Here is an 18,876-nt window from a genome sequence, read left to right as displayed (position 1 = left end):
GCAGACGACGACCAGCGATCAACTTAATCAATAGTCGTTTTGACTAACTATGTAGTTCCCATTCACAAACACAACTTTGCATGCAGTCTCCATTGAAAATAATTTTATTTTTATTCCCTAATCTAATATACTTACCTAATTACTCTTGATATTTTAAGTATAAAAAATCTAAAAATGAGTATAAATACTTTTAAATTCAGTACATTAAATTAGAATTTAGTATATTTTTTTATCAAATTGAGTACAATTCTTTTTCCACCTCAATTGGATGGAAAATATACTAGATTTTCTTTAAATAGTACTCAATTGGATGAAAAATATACTAGATTTTCTTTAAATGGTACTCAATTGGATGAAAAATATACTAGATTTTTTCCGAATGGTACTGAATTTAGGAGGAATTATATTAAATAGGAAAAATGTCGTACTCAATTTAATAGAAAATATACTCGATTCTAGTTTAAAATGCTGAATTTAATAGAAATTATATTCATTTTTAGACTATTTTATACCTAAAAAATATGAAGGGCAATTTTAATAGAAAATATACTCGAATATACTAGATTTTCTTTAAATAATACTCAATTGGATAGAATATATATTAGATTTTCTTTAAATGATATTTAATTGGATAGAAAATATACTAGATTTTCTTTTTACATGGTGCTGAATTCAGGAGAAATTATATTAAAATAGGAAAAAAAATATGCTCAATTTAATAGAAAATATACTCGATTCTAATGTAAAGTGTTGAATTTAAGAGGTATTATACTTATTTTTGGACCTTTTGTATCTAAAAAATTGAAGGGACAATTAGGTCACAATATTTGCATGAGAGAGTTGAAACAAATAAAACTTTGCATGCAGGGAGTGGAAACAAAGTTTTTCATGAGTGGGGATTGCATGTAAAATTCAAGTTATGATTGGAGATTTTTCTCTACTTTACCGAAACTTTTATCATGGTTTTTGAGAATTTTTTTTTTAAAAAAATTACTACTTTGGCAGGTTATTGAGTTGACTGCTTCAGTTTATTAGATTAGATAATCAAATTTAGTTAGTTTAAGAGAGTTTCACCGATTCAATTGACCTACTGGTTGATTTGGCTAGGGTCGTAAATAAATTAAATTAAATGATTGTAAATAAGTTTGACATTCGATTTGATAAGAATTTATTTATGTTCATTTAATATATATAAAATTAATTAAATTAATAAGTTTAATCAGCTCATTAAGCTAAACAAACAAGCTTAAACACATATGTGTTCAGCTCGTTAACGTTCGTCAGCAATATTCGTGAACAACGTTGATAAACAATATTCACCGACCATATTCATTAATAAAATTTTTCTAATATACTAAATAAATAATAAAATAAATAAATAAATTTAAATTATCAAGCTCAATAACCAATCAACAACTAAAAGTTTCAAATAATCAAACAAGCTTGAATTGAGAGTTCGCTAACATCTAGATGAACTAAGCTCAAGCCAAGCTCGAATTGAGAGCTTAAAATATCTCAACAAATCAAACTCAAATTAAACTTCAAATAAGCTCAAGCTCATAAATAGAAACTAAGCTAAGCTTAAACAATTATTTTAAAAGCTTAGATCATTTTAAGCTCGACTTGACTTAGTTACCTTATTAAATAAATTTGAATACCTTAAATCTCAGCTCGACTCAACTCAGCTCAGCTTATTCAGGGATTTGGCCTTGACTATAAAAAACTTCTCATTTGCAAAAGCAAGTCGAGTTGATAATAATGTAAAGATAAGCTAGACTTGCATAATGAAACTCGAAAAGGAATAGTAAAAATAGGGATCACCTATGTTATTTGGTAAATTATCAAAAAGAAATCACTAATGTCATTTTTATATTTAATTAATAGAATATTATATAAGAAATATAACTATACCAAATGATACGGTAATAAAGGGGCCCACCAAATGCAAGTCAAGTGCGGAATATTAGATAACGTAGGAGTTTAAAGTTAAGACGATCAACGTCAGAGAACTAATAGACTCAACAAAGGTGGCTGAGCGGAGGTCTATTGTAGTTGCCTATCGGGCATGAAGTGTCTAATTGACAAGTGGCTTGTCCGAGGGGAATGCTCGGACAGCGAAGAGCACTACGGCCAGAACATCAGATGTTCATCACGAAGTGGAGGAACGCTAAGGCGACCAGAGCGCTGGTCCGATCGAGTAGAAACAATCAACCGAGTCAAGGGATTATGGAGAAGATCGGCTAATGTCGACAGGACAGAGATTCTCGGTTGAGCGGCTCACTCGCTCGACCAAACAGTGGAACCCCTTTTATATCTCTTTGGGAGATCATGTCGTTGACAACGAGACATGGTCAACAGGTGGATCATACGACAGAAGCTTCTACTGTCGCATCAGAAATTTACATGCTCTATTAAGGTATTGTGTCAGAGACACTTTTCTGACAGGTCATTTCATAGGATGGTTAGGGAAGCGTGCCCTCACCTTGAGACGCGTGCACGTTGCCCACTAGGGCGTTATATAAAGGGGGTCCATGTATTGGAGGAGGTACGCGCTATTCACTATTCACGCCTGTGCTGACTGTTGCTCTGCTTTCTTCCATTTTTTTGTGACTGACTTGAGCGTCGGAGGGCCAACGCCGGGGACCCCTTCTCTAGATTAGCACTAACATTTTTTGTGTTGTAGAGTGGAGCGAGGTCTATGCGCAGTCAACCCAGAAGCCACATCCTCAACTAGCTTTCTTTACGATTTTCGAATAGGATCATATTGGCGTCGTCTGTAGGAACGTATCCTGCATCCGAGACGTGGAGATGAAGGATGTTGGACAACGTACGACGATAATGTTGACAAAGGAGGAATTAGATATGCTGATACAAGCTAGGACAACCAAGAGCACTATGGCCAGAACATCAGATGCTTATCATGAAGTGGAGGAATGCTAAGGAGACTAGAGCGCTGGTCCGGCCGGGTGGAAACAATCAACTGAGCCAAGGGATTTTGGAGAAGATCCGCTGATGTCGATAGGATGAGGATCTCTTGCCGAGCGGCTTCCCCGCTCGGCCAAATAGTGGAACCCCTTTTATATCTCTTTGGGAGATAATGCCACTAACAACGAGGCATGATCAATAGGCGGATCGTACGACGAAAACTTCTATTGTCGCATCAGGGATTTGCATGTCCTATTAAGGTATGGTATTATAGACACTTTTCTGACAGGTCCTTTCATAGGATGGTTAGGAAAGCATGCCTGCGCCTTGAGGCACGTGCACGTCGTCCACTAAGGCGCTATATAGAGGGGGATGCATGTACTGGTGGAGGTACGCATTATTCACTATTCATGCCTGTCCTTATTGTTGCTCCACTTTCTTCCAGTTTTCCAGTGACTGACTTGAGAATCGGAAGGCCAATGTCGGGGACCCCTTCCCTGGCTAGGCACTAACATTTCTTATGTTACAAAACGGAGCGATAATAATTATTTCCGCCTCCTCTCCCACTGTCTTGGTTGCACGACCTTCGAATACAACATATAATAATTATTTTCATTACTTAGTATGTGACCCCCTCCAAACTTAAATTCATGGATCCGCCCTTGATTGTAACAGTTACCAATAGCTACTACAATATCATTTGTTGTGCCCAAAGGAATATACATATTTCCACAATGGTATGATATTGTCTACTTTAGTCTTAAGCCATCATGGTTTTTATTTTTAGGTTATACTCAAAAAGACCTCATACCAATGGAAATATCATCATCCTTTCAACCCATGATATTTTCCATGTCTTTCCAACATGAGACTTTGATTGTATCCCTAGCAATCCTTCCCCCAAATGAATGATCTTTTTCATGTCTTTCCTATAAGTACCCCAAGGTAATGTTGATGTGATCAACTAAGTAAAGCTAGGTCCTGTTGTAGTTTATCCCCTATGTCTAAGTGTGCAGGAACTTAGCAGCATAGGAAATTGAGTGAAAGACGTAACTAGTAATAAGGACGACACTGGAGCGAGCCGACTGGCTCGGTGCATCTGAGGAATGAGGTGCTGCGGAAGAGCACGCGAGCGGACGAGAAGGAAGCGCGCAGCGTCTCTGAGGGAAGAGAAGTCGGAACGGAAGGTTGCTCGAGAAGGCCGGAAGATGGGTTCGGGTGAGCTCTATTCCCGATGGCCGAAATTACCTAGGTGAGCGAAGTACGCTGGTGGACGAGAAGGAAGCGCGCGATGATTCTGAGGGACGAGAAGTCAGAGCAGAAGGTTACTCAAGAAGGCTAGAAGATGGGTTCGGGTGAGCCCTATTCTGGATGGTCGAAATCACCCAAGTGGGTGAAACCAGAGCGGAAGGTCCGGACCGAGAAGTCGATAGGGAAGTTAACTTGGTCAAGGCGCCCAGACCTGGTTCGGGTGCCCGGATCACCTAGGTGCCCCCGGGGCACCTTGCCCCAGGGGAGCTAGAATAGCATCATCCGAACGCTCGGAACCCTTCCTATTGGTTCAGGGAGCACCAGACGATCAAACCTAAGTTTTGATTATGGCAAAGGGCCCAAAATTAAGGTTACTTGTTTAATAAGTGATCCGGCGGTTAGAACAGGGGACCCCCATTCTGAGATGCCAGTGCCACGCGGGAGTCAGAAGGCCAGGTGGCCGACCGGAGAAGGATGGGCCGACCTCCCGGCCAGCCGACCGGTGAACAGCCGAGGGCAAAAGTCGCCCCGACAGGAGTCGGGGTTCCGACGCTCAATATAATAGTAGCAAAGAGCCGAGCGGAAGGCCTAAGAGAAGGTGATATACTGCTAAATAGTCCCTACATACCACCCTACCGCGCGTAAGGTGAGGGCTGGCCGGACGGACTCCCCGTCCGGCCGGCCTACCGGACGCCCTGGCCTGTGATCAGTAAAGAGGGACAAGAACATTTTATGACAGCTGTCAAGTCCTATGGCTAGGCCATACGCCAAGTCTGACAATAAGGTGCTCCGTTGTCCCATCGAAGACGTGCGTGGACTATAGCAGTATGGCGTCAGGTAAGCTTTCTGACAGATACATACCGAGGCATGGGCTGCGGACACATATTCGCCTCGGTGGACGTGCAGGAGCTCTTTCACCGCTCTATATAACGAGCCTCATACTTCGCCGGAGGTACGCGAAAAAACACCTTTGGAGCTACTTTTTCCACCACTTGCTTACCTGACTTGAGCATCGGAGGGTCGTCGCCGGGAACCCCTTCCCGGCTCGACTTCTGTGCAGGTTCGCCGTAGCTTCGTGCCTCCCGTCGAAGATCCACGTCAGTGGTCGGAGAGCGCCCCGTGCCCAGCGTCCGTTGATTCAGCATTCGGACAAGATCAATTTGGCGCCGTCTGTGGGAACGCTCCTGCATCCGAACGGAAACAATGGACGAGGCTGGACGACAACACACGGTGACGCTTTCAACGGAGGAACTCGACGCTCTGATCGAGATAAGGGCCGCCAAGCTTGTGGAGCAAAAACAGAAAGCCACAGCCGAGCGGCCGGAGCAGCAAGCAACGTCAGCGGTCGGAGAGCGCCCCGTGCCCAGCGTCCGTTGATTCAGCATTCGGACAGGATCAGCAGTAAAGAACAAGCAAAAGCTTACAAAAAGTGCAATAAAAGCCCTAACCCTAACTTCTCTTCTTCACCTCTTGACTTGGACAAAACTTCCAAGAATCTTCAAGATCTGGCGTGGAGAGCTTTGTGGAGAAGCTGTGGAGTTGCCTATGAAGATCGGAGCTGTATGCGTGAACTCTTCAAGTTCTACAGATGGAATCGAACGCCTGCAGCTATAAACGACGTCAACGGTCGGATCCTGATCGATTGGATTGCTCCCAATCGATCGGAGAGGCTTTGGATCGATCGACCGATCGATCCAGAGCGCCTCTGTGCTCTCTGGAATAGCCTGGATCGATCGGCTGATCGATCCAGCCCTTATCGCGCGAAATCGCAGCTTCCCAATCGATCACCTGATCGATTAAGGGCTCTGGATTGATCAGCTGATCAATCCAAAGTTGTTCTGTTCGCGCGATGCTTCTCCCCAATCGATCCACTGATCGATTGGGAGAAGGCTTGTCGCGAGGACTCACCCAATCGATCGGCCGATTGATTGGGGATGTGCCAATCGATCGGCTGATCGATCCGGCTCCTTGTTTTTGTCCAAAAACAAGTTCAAAGTCCCCTAAACCAACATCCAATCATCCATGACCTGTTGGTCCATCATGCCTAGCATCCGGTCACCCTTGACCTTCTAGGACTCCCTCACCAAGTGTCCGGTCAATCCCTTTGACCCACTTGGACTTTTCTCCTCGTGCCAAGTATCCGGTCAATCCCTTTGACCTACTTGGACTTTCCACCTCGTGCTAAGTATCCAGTCAATCCCTTTGACCTACTTGGACTTTTCAACACCAGATGTCCGATCAGCCTTGATCCATCTGGATTTTCTCATGCCTGGCTTCACTCATCAGGACTTTCCCAATTGCCTAGCTTCACTCACTAGGTCTTTCACCTGAATTCACTCACCAGGACTTTGCCAATTGCCTAGCTTCACTCACTAGGTCTTTCACCTGACTTCACTCACCAGGATTTCCTTCTGCCTAGCTTCACTCACTAGGTCTTTTACCTGGCTTCACTCACCAAGATTTCCTTCTGCCTAGCTTCACTCACTAGGTCTTTCACCTGGCTTCACTCACCAGGATTTTCCATCTGCCTAACTTCCCAGTTAGGACTTTCCTTCTGCCTGGCTTCACTCACCAGGACTTTCTTCTGCCTAGCTTCACTCACTAGCTCTTTCACTCTGCCTGGCTTCACTCACCAGGACTTTCTTTCTGCCTGACTTCACTCACCAGGACTTTCAATCTGCCTGACTTCACTCACCAGGACTTTCCATCTGCCTGGCTTCACTCACCAAGACTTTCAATATGCCTGGCTTCACTCACCAGGACTTTCCATCTGCCTGGCTTCACTCACCAGGACTTTCCTTCTGCCTGGCTTCACTCACCAGGACTTTCCAGTCAAGTATCCAGTCAACCTTGACCTACTTGACTCTTCTTCACAATCTACCCACATGAACAATTACACCTGCAATCTCCATGTGTTGTTTACATGTATTGTCAAACATCGAAACTCAAACATCAAGACTCCCCAGTCCAAGCTCAGTCAACTTGGTCAACCTTGACCCGGAGAATATTGCACCAATAATCTCCGCCTTTTTGATGTTTGACAATACCATATTTAAGTTAGGCTAATCCCATAGCCTTAACTCCTTTCATGCCACTAAGTAATGAAGACGTAAGTTAAACCCTACATTCTCCTCCTAAGAAGGCAAACTCCCTCTTAGATAATGAAGGCCTAACTTAAACATTTTCATTCTCCCCCTATTGGCACACATCAAAAAAGCAAACTCTCCCCCTGAAGAGTTACTCATCGTTGTTCACAATTCCACTTGTTGTGATCAACACGATTATGAAGGTCCCATACCCTTCATAATCAACATTGCTCACCCTTGAGCATAAACCACCTAACCCAATGAAGGTCTCATACCTTTCATTGTCATCAATTGATCATCCATGAGCAAACAACACTTGAATAATGAAGATATCCACTTTCCATTATATTCAAATGCCCAACCTTGAGCATTTTCATGAAAGAAGGTTAACCACCTTCCAAGGTGTATGAAAAAATATTTTTCATGTCCTTAAAGAGTAACTCCCCCTAAAGACATGCACGAAACTTCTGTCACTGCACCAACAATGACTTGGAATCCCTAAACCTTTAGGAAACCTAAAATTAGAAGTTTTGAGGTTCATAAATTCAATAATGAAACCAAACCTCAACATAAACTTCTACTTAGTCTTCCTTAACCAAACCATTCTTTTTTTCATCATGAAAATTTCCCCTAAATGTATACAAATGTTTTCCAAGGGGTTAGGAATGGTTACCTAGACTAAACTTGGTTTGGAATGCTGAAATCAGGCTTTCCCAGCCAAAATCAGCTTCCTCAATCGATTGGAGTTGGGTCCTAATCGATTAAACCAACTTGAATCGATCCACTGATCGATTCAGGAGGGCTGGATCGATCGGTGGATCGATCTAGGAAGCTTCTGTTCACGAGAAGCTTTCTCTCAATCGATTGCCCGATCGATTAACCCTTCAATCGATCGGGTGATCGATTGAATGCCTGATAGTTCTGAAATTCACTTACGGTGAATTTCAGAAACTCCCCAAAAATTCCCTAAAATTCTAAAAATCATGAAAATTTGTGTAGACACTATTTAGGGCATATATTATCATGGAAAAATAGTTTTCTAAGAAAATACATCATATTTTCAAAGATTGACACAAACTTGAAAACTTATAAAAACTTTAGTGTTTTCTTCTAGTTTGTGCTCAACTATTCAATGATGATTACTGTTAAAAGATAGTCTTCATCAAGGTTTTCCAAAAGCATTTTAAAATAATTTTCAAAACCAATAACCCACCATATTCCTTGGGCTTAATGCACATGACTTGTACATTAGCTCTCCCAATGATGGGAAAACACATAACTATGTGTTTTGATGAACTTAAAACTCAAAAGAATGCACTAAATCAATATCTTGAGTTTTGTTCATCATCCTAACATCTCACTTATATCTAATGTGCACTAAAACACATATAAGTCATCTTATGGGTCTTTGTGAGATGTAAAGTTTGGTTTTGCCCTAATATAGGGATCATGCATATCTATCTAGGCATTTTTGAATTATAGACATCCACCAAGGATGCTACTTGTTAATTAATGTCATTAGTCCTTAATAAACAAGGAATTAAAATGATGCATGATGATGTTATGACATACATCGAAAAGAAATAATTTTCAAAAGAAAATTTCCTATAACTAGATGATGTATGTATGACATGACATGGTATTTTTGTGTTTTTCATAATAAAATATGAATGCAAAAGCAAATAAATATGATGTCATGACATATAAAAGGCAAAAAATCATGACAAGTTTTAGCATAAATAAAATACCTAGATTACCTATCTAAGTATCCTAAAACTTTAGCTAAATTAAAATTTAAACCCTAGATTGCCCACTATTTTCCAAGAAAAATATCAATAATCCAATTTTGATATTTCTTTTGCTTTTCTTAATTTGTGTCAATTAAAATTAAGCATATTCCTCAAATTTTGACACAATCTACTCTTCCAAGAGTAACCACTTTATGTTAAGGCCCGGATTGCTTTTAATCCCTTAAGAACATACCAAAATCCCAACTTGGTTGTTCTTGGCACTTGATTTCATGCGCCAATTAAAATCATCTCAAATTTCCCTCATTATGGCACATTTTACTCTTTGAAAGAGCAAACCCTTTATTCTTTTCATTTTCAAAAGTTAATAATAACCCTGAAAATGATCCTAGAGTGTCAACTTCATCATGATTGGGTTAACTACCCTTCCACTTAGAGTTGACACTTTCTAACCCATCTATGGGGTAGAGAAGATGCTCCTAGGAACCCAAAACCTTTTGGTGCTCCTTGGATGCTCTAGGTACTCACTAGAGGATAACTTCCCTAGATACCTTCCTAGTGACCTTGTTTGGCTTCTTAGAAGCCTTGGTCACATTTTCTAGGTCAACCCTAGGGATTGCTTCCCTTGTGACCTTCTTTGTGACTTTCTTGGACTTCTTAGAAGTCTTAGTCACACTTGTTACAAAAATACTCTTAGGAATAACCTCCCTAGTATTCTTGACTTGACCACTAGACCTACGGTTTGTTCCATAACTATATGGAACTCTATGATAAGTAGGTACATCCTTTTTGTTTTTAGGTTTGTATCCCAAACCTCTATGGCCCTTGGATGACCCTTGTTGTCCTAAACCTAGATTTTGCTCATTTTACCCTTTAAGGATATTTTCCATCCTTTTTATGGTCTTTTCTAGTTTGTCAAGTCTTGACCTCAAGACTTGATTTTCCATCACTAAGTCCTTAGTTTTTGGTTTTCCATTAAGTCCATGAGCATTTTTGTTTCTAGGCTTGTAGCTAAAATCCTTAGAGTTCTTGCCTAAAATTTCATCTACCTGTTAGGACCTTCGGATGGCTAGAGAGGGGGGGTGTGAATAGCCGACCCCAAATTCATGTTTCTTCCTACAATTTTAGTTAGCGCAGCGGAAATAAAAGATAGAAACGAAACAGGAGAATATCAAACCTCAAACGCGATGATATAACGAGGTTCGAAGATGATACTCCTACTCCTCGGCGTGTCCGTAAGGTGGACGAATCCTATCACTCCGTCAGTGGATGAGACCCCGGAAAATTGGCTAATAAAAACTCCTTCTGGGTGGAGAAACCTCGCCACAATCTCTCTTGCAACAGCAAGATCGGAGTACAAAGATAAAGCAAGAAGTCAAGAACAATATTAATGTAAAAACACTAGTTTGCTTTCCTTCTCGTCGACTGGTGATGAAGCAACCATTTCACGGATGCCAACAACAGCAGCAACTGATCAGTTGGAGTCCAGCCGAGGGAAGCTCACACAAAGCTTCAGCAGTGGAGAGCTCAGCAAAGCTCAGATCGCAGGAGCAAGAAGAAGTCTGCACATTTGTAGAGGCCTTCCACCTCTTGATTTATATGAACCTGCGAAGAAGAAGACACAGGCATAGAAATCTAGCCGTTGTGACTCAACGGCTAGACCTGGACCGATCAGGCTCCACCCTGATCGATCCAGGACGGATCTGATCGGTCCCCAGACCGATCCCAACTCTCACAGAGAGTTGGTTGCAGAGCCCTGATCGGTCTGTGGACCGATCAGGCCATAGGTGGATCGGTCCACAGACCGATCCCTCCTATTCCTTCTCCTAATCTGTTTGGTTACTGATCGGTCACCAGACCGATCAGATGACCCACAGTGAGAATTAGTGTATCACTGGATCGGTCAGCAGACCGATCCAATTTCCCAGCCTTAAACCCTAAAGCCTTCCTGATCTAGAGAACGAGCTACCGAGCCCTCTCTGACCTAGTCCGGAGAAAGAGCTACCGAGCCCTCTCCGACTTCCACGTCCGATCCAGAGAACGAGCTACCGAGCCCTCTCTGACCTAGTCCAGAGAACGAGCTACCGAGCCCTCTCCGACTTCCACGTTCGGTCCAGAGAACGAGCTACCGAGCCCTCTCAGACCTAGTCCGGAGAACGAGCTACCGAGCCCTCTCCGACCTCCCATGCCAAGCTTCCATACTTGGACTTTTCCCCGTGCCAAGCTCCCTGCTTGGACTTTTCCCGTGCCAAGCTCCCTGCTTGGACTTTTCTGTGCCAAGTCTCCATACTTGGACTTTTCCCGAATCAGGTCAACTCAAGTCGGGTCAACCTTGACCAAAGGTTGCACCCACAATCCCCCAAGTTCCTATTCTTGTCAAACATCAAAATACAACTTCTCTATTCTTGTCAAACATCAAAATATACCTCGAGTCGGGTCACCCAGGTCAACCTTGACCTAAGGTTGCACCAACAATCTCCCCCTTTTTGATGTTTGACAAAAACCATAATCAAGTTAGGTTAACCCGATAACCTAACTTAGGTTTTCCAATAGTTCTCCAATGTTCTTCCTCGAACATTCTCTGAACATTCTCCCCAAACTCCAATGTTCTTCCTTGAACATTCTCTGGACATTCTCCCCCTTTTTGACACACATCAAAAAGAGTGAATCAAGGTCAAGAGTTTCTTCCTAATGAAAGTCCCATACCTTTCATTGAAACCCTTAATTTCTCCCTTGATACTAAAATCAACAATCAACTTAGTGATAATCACTTATCAAAAAAAAAAAAAACTTGACGAACAAAAATCCCCCCTAAAAGTCAACTCCCCCTTGACCATTAGGTAAAACTCCCCCTAAAGGTCAACTCCTCCTTGACCATTGCACCAACAATGTCTTGGAGAGTTTCAACCCTTTAGAAATCTAAAGCACCAACTTCCATAGCTGAAATTTCAGATAACAGTCGAAAATCAACATTTTGGCACGCTCTGATCGGTCACCAGACCGATCAGGACTCCACTGGATCGGTCACCAGACCGATCAGAATCTTCTCTGATCGGTCCACAATTCTCTGATAAGAATTTCTGATTTTTCTCCCGAAATTCAGAAACCCCTAAAAAATTACAAAAAATTCCAAAAATTATAAAATTTTGAGGATACATTCCTCATAACATATATTATCATGGAAAAATAGTTTTCTATGAAAATAACTCCCATTTTTTAATCTTGATACAAAGTTCGAAAGACTTTGAAATAGCTCAAGGTTAATCCATCTTTGTATCAACTTGCTCAATGATGAATGCTATCACTAGAAAAGCTTCATCAAGGTTTTTCAAATCAATTTTGAAATGATCTTAAACCATTCAATTTAGGACCACAATCTTAGGGCTAAATGTACATGACTTGTACACAAGTTTTCCCTATGATCCTCAAATTCGAATTAGGCTCATCTAGGTACAAGAACTATGCACCTTGATCCTAACTCATAATCCTAATATCTCACACACATCTAAGGTGTATCAAACACATCCAAGTCAATTTTGATGTGAGATATGGGTTTAGGTCATCTTAAGCTAAGTTCTCATGCATTTTCTAAACAACAATTTGATCTCCATATCAAATTGTGTTTCTATCCTTACATCAAATTAATTGATCATAAATGCAAGAGATGATGACATGGCATAAAATAATATCATAAGTGGAAACATGTGCCAATGTCATGATGTCATGTCATCAAGTATGAAACTTAAATAAGGCATGACATATAACTAACCTAAGCATTATCATGATATTTCAAATGATAATAAAATAAATATGATGTCATGACATGGCATATGACAAACAATGTATGGCAAATAACATATAAAGGTATAGAAAATACCTAATTCTAGCCTTAGTTGCCATTTTTGATAATTTTGATCATTTTTCCATAAATTCTATATTCCTAAGTGTAATATGTTAGGACCAAAAGTAGCTAGAGGGGGGGGGGGGTGAATAGCTCGTCGCGTTCGCTCGGTGCGCTTCGTTGCTTGGCGTTGCTTGTTTCTTCTTGGATGTGCAGCGGAAAATACAGAAACAAATACAACCACGCTAACACTAGGATTTTACTTGGTATCCACCTCCAAAGGAGGTGACTAATCCAAGGATCCACACCACGCACACACCCTCCACTAAATAAACTCTCCTTTATGGTAACTACCAAAGGCGGAGAAGCCCTACAAGACTCAATACAAGAAGAGAGGGAAAGAGTACAAGAAATAGAAGCTTACAAGCTTACAATGAGTGCAAACCCTAACCCTAGTTTCTTCCTCTTGCAATGGATCCGTCTCTTGACTTGGAAAACCTCCAAGATCCTTCAAGAACTGGCGATCACGTGCTTGTAGAGAGCTGTGGAGAAGCTGGCGAAGAGCTGAAGTGAATCGGAGAAGTGATACCGAAGGAATCGAGCGCCTGCGGCCTTTATCGACGCCAACGGTCGGATCCCGATCGATTCAAATGTTCTGAATCGATCGGGGAGGCTTTGGATCGATCCAGAGCGCCTCTGTGCTCTGGAAATAGCGTCTGGATCGATCCACGGATCGATCCAGCGCTTGTCGCGCGAAGCAGCATCGTCCCGATCGATCGGCTGATCGATCGGGACCTCTGGATCGATCCACGGATCGATCCAGAGATCGATCGAGCTGAATCGATCCACGGATCGATCCGACCAGATTTTGCCCAAAACCAAGTCCCAAACCTCCCTAACCAACATCCGGTCAACCTTGACCTGTTGGTACATCATGCCTAGCATCTGGTCACTCCCTTGACCTGCCAGGGCTCCCCACCAAGTGTCCGGTCAATCCCTTTGACTCACTTGGACTTTTACTCGTCGTGCCAAGTATCCGGTCACTCCCTTGACCTACTTGGACTTCCCAACACCAGATGTCCGATCATTCTTGATCCATCTGGTTTTCCTTCCTTGCTAAGTATCCAGTCAATCCTTTGACCTACTTGGACTTCCCAACACCAGATGTCCGATCATCCTTGATCCATCTGGATTTCCCTTGCCTGGCTTCACTCACCAGGACTTTCACCTAGCTTCACTCACTAGGGTTTCCATCTGCCTAGCTTCACTCACTAGGACTTTCACCTGGCTTCACTCACCAGGATTTCCTTCTGCCTAGCTTCACTCACTAGGACTTTCACCTGGCTTCACTCACCAGGATTTCCTTCTGCCTAGCTTCACTCACTAGGACTTTTACTTCTGCCTAACATTCCAGTTAGGACTTCCCAGTCAAGTATCCGGTCAACCTTGACCTACTTGACTCTTCTTCAATCAATATCTTATTGTCAAACATCTAAACCCAAACCAAAACTCAGCTTGGTTAACCAGGTCAACCTTGACCTGAGGGATGTTGCACCAACAATCTCCCCCTTTTTGATGTTTGACAATACCACACTAACACTTACAATACCACATGTAAGTTAGGCTAATCCCATAGCCTTATTCTTCATGCCACTAGGTAATGAAAGCATAAGTTAAGCTCTTCATTCTCCCCCTAAGAGGGCAAACTCCCTCTAGGTAATGAAAGCCTAACTTACTTCCTTTCACAAGCCCTTTCATTCTCCCCCTATTGGCACACATCAATCCCTTATTGATAAACCACATCGACCCATATTTGGACACATCAACCTATGCTCCAATTTTGGGCACACTTCAACAACTCCATTTGTTGAAGACTCTCCCCCTGAAGAGTTACTCATCGTTCTTCACAACATCACTCGTTGTGATCAACACGATACTGAAGGTCCCATACCCTTCATTATCCTTACCCCTACATTCTCCCCCAATGTAGGTAAATGCCCATCCTTGAGCATTATCCTTTGAAACCTCTGAACAAATGAGGATATCCACTCCCCATTTTCAACCCATGCTCAACCTTGAGCATATTCTTAACAGAAGGTTAACCACCTTCCAAGGTTCATGAAAAATAGTTTTCATGTCTTTAAAGAGTACCTCCCCTAAAGACATGGTGGTAACTTCTATCATTGCACCAACAATGACTTGGAATCCCTAAAACTTTAGGAAACCCAAATTTAGAAGTTTTGAGGTTCAAATATTCAAAATTTGAAACAAACCTCAACCTAAACTTCAATGAAGTCTTCCTTTACCATTCCATCCTTGTTTTCAACACGAAAACACCCTTTTTATGTATACAAATGTATTTTAAGGGTTTGGAATGGTTACCTAGACTAAAATAGGTTCAAAGTGCTGAAATCAGGCTTTCCCAGCCAAAATCAGCAACTTGGATCGATTGGAGTTGGGTTCCAATCGATTGAACCTTTCTGAATCGATCCACTGATCGATTCAGACTACCTGGATCGATCGGCTGATCGATCCAGCGAGCTACTGCTCGCATGATTTACCTTCTGAATCGATCCATGGATCGATTCAGGCACTCCAATCGATCCATGGATCGATCGGAGCTCGATAGTTGCTGAAATTCCATTTCAGTCAACTGAAACCCCTAGAAAATTCTACAAAAATCCAAAAATTATGAAATTTCGTGTAGACATTGTTTAGGGCATATATTATCAAGGAAAAATAGTTTTCTATGAAAATACATCATATTTTCAAAGATTGACACAAACTTGAAAACTTGCAAAAACTTTAGTGTTTTCTTCAAGTTTGTGTCTAACTATTCAATGGTGATTACTATCAAAAGATAGCCTTCACCAAGGTTTTCCAAAAACATTTTAAAAACATTTTCAAAACCAATATCCCATCATGTTCCTTGGGCATAATGCACATGACTTGTACATTAGCTTTCCCAATGATGGGAAAACACATAACTATGTGTTTTGATGAACCTAAAACTCAAAAGAATGCACTAAATCAACATTTTGAGTTTTGTTCATCTTCCTAACATCTCACTTGTATCTAATGTGCACTAAAACACATACATGTCATCTTATAGTCCTTGTGAGATATAAGATTTTGGTTTTGCCCTATTCTAGGGATCATGCATATCTATCTAGGCATTTCAAAAATATTAGACATCCACCTAGGATGTCACTTGTTAATAAGTGTTGTTAAATGCCATTTATCCTTAATTACAAGAAATTAAACTAATGCATGATAATGTTATGGCATACATCAAAAGGAAATAATTTTCAAAAGAAAATATCCTATAACTACATGATGTATGAATGTCATGACATGGTATTTTTGTATTTTTCATGATAAGTCATGAATGCAAAATACAAATAAGATAAAATATGATGTCATGGCATATTATGAGCAAACAATCATGGCAAGGTTTAGCATAAATAAAATATACCTAGACTACCTATCTAAGTATCCTTAAAACCTTAGCTAAACTTACAACTTAAACCTAGATTGCCCTTAAGTGCGTCAAGAAAACGCCAAAACCTAAATTGGCATTTCTAATTCCCTTGATTAATTTATGCCAATTGAAATTAAGCATATTCCTCAAATGTTGGCATATTTCATTTTTCCACAAGAGTAGCACTTCAACATAAGACTTCAATTTCCTTTAATTTTCTAAGAACATACCAAAATCCCAACTTGGTAGCTCTTATGAATTTCCCAATATGTGCCTTTTAAGATTAAAATCAAATTTTCACCACTAGGCACATTTTACTCTTTCAAGGAGTAAATACTAGTTCCATTTCATTTTCAGAGGTTAACAAAAACCTTGAAAATGCTCCTTGAGTGTCAATTTCCTCAAAGTTGGGTTAACTACCCTTCTAATCGGAGTTGACACTCTCTAACCCCTCTATGGGGTAGAGAAGATGCTCCTAGGAACCTAACACCTATTGGTGCTCCTTGAATGCTCTAGGTACTCACTAGGGATAACTTCCCTAGATACCTTCCTAGTGACCTTGTTGGGCTTCTTAGAAGCCTTGGTCACATTTTCTAGGTCAACCCTAGGGATAGCCTCCCTTGTGACCTTGTTAGTGACTTTCTTAGACTTCTTAGAAGTCTTAGTCACTTTGGTTGCAAAAATACTCTTAGGGATGACTTCCTAGTATTCTTGACTTGACCACTAGACCTAGGGTTTGTTCCATAACTATATGGAACCCTATGATAACTAGACACATCCTTCTTAGCCTTTGGTTTGTATCCCAAACCTCTATGGCTATTTGATGGCTTTGATTTTCCTAGCCCTAGGTTTTGCTCATTTTGCCCTTTTAGGATATTTTCCATCCTTTTTAGGGTCTTTTCCATTTTATCAAGTCTTGATCTCAAGACTTGATTTTCTATCATTAAATCCTTAGAATTTGGTTTTTCATTAAGTCCATGAGCATGTTGGTTTTTAGGCTTGTATCTAAAATCCTTAGAGTTATTGCCTAGACTTTTACCTACATTCCTAACCCTAGGAGTGATAGTCTTAGCATGTAGGGCCACATGCTTTTCCTTAAAGCCCTCATGCTTTCTATTCTTATGGTAAATTGCATTAAAATGATAAAAGTTAGAACTATCATGCTTTTTACCATAATGTAAAGGAGTAGGCTCAATAAAAGATACCTTCTTCTTTACCTTGGAGGCTCCCCCTTGACTAGTGCCTCCTTGAGCCTTGACCACCTTCTTCCCCTTAGGGCATTGACTCCGGTAATGCCCCTTTTGATTGCAAGAGAAGCATATGATATGCTCCTTGCTCTTCTTTGTTCCGGGAGTGGTCTCCTTTGGCTTAACCTTGCCCTTTTGTGCCACTTGGCCCTTCTTCTTGGCCAATTTAGGGCATTTACTTTTGTAATGCCCATGTTCCCTACATTCAAAGCATATGATATGATTTTTATTATTAATTAAAATATTTATACCTTTGCTTGTAGGGGTGGCATCTTTTCCTTTGGATCCGGAGGTAGAAGCTTCCTCTTGATCCAAACTTGATACTTCTCTATTTGATTTTGCTTGACTTGTGGAGGTGGAAGCTTCTTCCTCCTCTTCTTCTCTTGACCCGGATGTAGAAGCTTCTCCTTCTTCTTGATCCGGTGTCACCAAGGGTTGCTCCCCCTCAATCCTAGAGGTGGAGGCTTCATCATCTTGAATGTGAAACAAGGAGTGTGCTCCCTCCTTGTTCCCTTCGTTGCATTCCCTTGAGGATGAAGCTTCTTGAATTTCCTCTTCTTCGGAGGTTGAGCATCTCTCAACCTCGGAGTCCTCCTCTTGGTCTTGCTCCAATGAGTCGCCCTCTTTGGATTCCTCTTGATCTTGTGCAGTGGAGGGGATCTCTTCATGAAGCTTGGCCAATTTGCTCCATAATTCCCTTGCATCTTCAAATTCTCCAATTTTGCAAAGGATGGTGCTTGGCAATAGATTGACCAAAAGCTTGGTCACTTTGTCATTGGCCTCGCACCTTTGGACTTGCTCCGGGCTCCATTTGCTTTTCTTTAGAGCTTTGCCCTTGGAATTTGTTGGAGCTTCGAAGCCTTCCGTAAGAGCAAACCATTGCTCTATCTCCATCATAAGAAAGTTTTCGATTCTTGATTTCCAAGAATCGAAGCTCGTGGAGGTGTATGGTGGAGCCACCCTCGTGTCAAATCCAAGTCCATCTTGGAATTGCATCTTGAAGTTGAGCTTGATAAAGTCTTGAACTTGAAGAATTTGCTCCAACTTCTTCACCCTCTAGCTTTTCTTGATATGCTTGACCCTTCCGGCGATGATTCCGGTGAAGAGCGGCCTCGCTCTGATACCACTTGTTAGGATCAAAAGTAGCTAGAGGGGGGGGTGAATAGCTCGTCGCGTGCTCGTCGCTTGGCGTTGCTTGTTTCTTCAAGGATATGCAGTGGAAAATACAGAAACAAATACAACCACGCTAACACTAGGATTTTACTTGGTATCCACCTCCAAAGGAGGTGACTAATCC

Source organism: Zingiber officinale, chromosome 3B (genome assembly GCF_018446385.1).
Source record: "Zingiber officinale cultivar Zhangliang chromosome 3B, Zo_v1.1, whole genome shotgun sequence".
Taxonomy (NCBI): Eukaryota; Viridiplantae; Streptophyta; class Magnoliopsida; order Zingiberales; family Zingiberaceae; genus Zingiber; species Zingiber officinale.
Note: the sequence above shows the minus strand (reverse complement) of the source record.